Raw genomic sequence first — 2,491 nt, forward strand, 5'->3', positions numbered from 1 at the left:
AGGTGCCCGGCAACCCCATTCACAGCCCCACAAACGATGGCGCTCTCTCTTTCGACAGCCTCCCAAAGTCCAACAATAGCTGCCTGCGCTGCTGAGTACAGTCGGAGCCCGGCTCAGCAATTGCGAACGTCCAGGGATTCCTCCCACACCAAAGGGGCCAGGACCAAAAGCTCTTGCTGCTCTTCAAGGAGCCAGGCAACCCCATTCACAGCCCCACAAACGCTGGTGCTCTCTCTTGTGACAGCCTCCCAAAGTCCAATACTAGCTGCCTGCGCGCTCGGTACAGCCGGAGCCCGGCTCAGCAATTGCGAACGTCCAGGGATTCCTCCCACACCAAAGGGGCCAGGACCAAAAGCTCTTGTTGCTCTTCAAGGAGCCAGGCAACCCCATTCACAGCCCCACAAACGATGGCGCTCTCTCTTTCGAGAGACTCCCAAAGTCCAATACTAGCTGCCAGCACCCCTCGGTACGGCCGGAGCCCGGCTCAGCAATTGCGAACGTCCAGGGATTCCTCCCACACCAAAGGGGCCAGGACCAAAAGCTCTTGCTGCTCTTCAAGGAGCCAGGCAACCCCATTCACAGCCCCACAAACGCTGGTGCTCTCTCTTGCGACAGCCTCCCAAAGTCCAATACTAGCTGCCTGCACCCCTCGGTACAGCCGGAGCCAGGCTCAGCAATTGCGAACGTCCAGGGATTCCTCCCACACCAAAGGGGCCAGGACCAAAAGCTCTTGCTGCTCTTCAAGGAGCCAGGCAACCCCATTCACAGCCCCACAAACGATGGCGCTCTCTCTTGCGACAGCCTCCCAAAGTCCAACACTAGCTGCCTGCACCCCTCGGTACAGCCGGAGCCCGGCTCAGCAATTGCGAACGTCCAGGGATTCCTCCCACACCAAAGGGGCCAGGACCAAAAGCTCTTGCTGCTCTTCAAGGAGCCAGGCAACCCCATTCACAGCCCTACAAACGATGGCACTCTCTCTTGCGACAGCCTCCCAAAGTCCAATACTAGCTGCCTGCACCCCTCGGTACAGCCGGAGCCCGGTTCAGCAATTGCGAACGTCCAGGGATTCCTCCCACACCAAAGGGGCCAGGACCAAAAGCTCTTGCTGCTCTTCAAGGAGCCAGGCAACCCCATTCACAGCCCCACAAACGATGGCGCTCTCTCTTGCGACAGCCTCCCAAAGTCCAATACTAGCTGCCTGTGCCACTCAGTACAGCCGGAGCCCGGCTCAGCAATTGCGAACGTCCAGGGATTCCTCCCACACCAAAGGGGCCAGGACCAAAAGCTCTTGCTGCTCTTCAAGGAGCCAGGCAACCCCATTCACAGCCCCACAAACGATGGCGCTCTCTCTTGCGACAGCCTCCCAAAGTCCAATACTAGCTGCCTGCGCGCTCGGTACAGCCGGAGCCCGGCTCAGCAATTGCGAACGTCCAGGGATTCCTCCCACACCAAAGGTGCCAGGACCAAAAGCTCTTGCTGCTCTTCAAGGAGCCAGGCAACCCCATTCACAGCCCCACAAACGCTGGTGCTCTCTCTTGCGACAGCCTCCCAAAGTCCAACACTAGCTGCCTGCGCTGCTGAGTACATTCGGAGCCCGGCTCAGCAATTGCGAACGTCCAGAGATTCCTCCCACACCAAAGGGGCCAGGACCAAAAGCTCTTGCTGCTCTTCAAGGAGCCAGGCAACCCCATTCACAGCCCCACAAACGATGGTGCTCTCTCTTGCGACAGCCTCCCAAAGTCCAACACTAGCTGCCTGCGCTGCTGAGTACAGTCGGAGCCAGGCTCAGCAATTGCGAACGTCCAGGGATTCCTCCCACACCAAAGGGGCCAGGACCAAAAGCTCTTGCTGCTCTTCAAGGAGCCAGGCAACCCCATTCACAGCCCCACAAACGATGGCGCTCTCTCTTGCGAGAGCCTCCCAAAGTCCAATACTAGCTGCCAGCACCCCTCGGTACGGCCGGAGCCAGGCTCAGCAATTGCGAACGTCCAGGGATTCCTCCCACACCAAAGGTGCCAGGACCAAAAGCTCTTGCTGCTCTTGAAGGAGCCAGGCAACCCCATTCACAGCCCCACAAACGCTGGTGCTCTCTCTTGCGACAGCCTCCCAAAGTCCAACACTAGCTGCCTGCGCGACTGGTACAGCCGGAGCCCGGTTCAGCAATTGCGAACGTCCAGGGATTCCTCCCACACCAAAGGTGCCAGGACCAAAAGCTCTTGCTGCTCTTCAAGGAGCCAGGCAACCCCATTCACAGCCCCACAAACGATGGTGCTCTCTCTTTCGAGAGACTCCCAAAGTCCAATACTAGCTGCCAGCACCCCTCGGTACGGCCGGAGCCCGGCTCAGCAATTGCGAACGTCCAGGGATTCCTCCCACACCAAAGGGGCCAGGACCAAAAGCTCTTGCTGCTCTTCAAGGAGCCAGGCAACCCCATTCACAGCCCCACAAACGATGGCGCTCTCTCTTGCGACAGCCTCCCAAAGTCCAACAC

The sequence above is a fragment of the Platalea leucorodia genome (genome assembly GCF_965183815.1).
Source record: "Platalea leucorodia genome assembly, contig: HAP1_HAP1_SCAFFOLD_33, whole genome shotgun sequence".
Classification (NCBI taxonomy): domain Eukaryota; kingdom Metazoa; phylum Chordata; class Aves; order Pelecaniformes; family Threskiornithidae; genus Platalea; species Platalea leucorodia.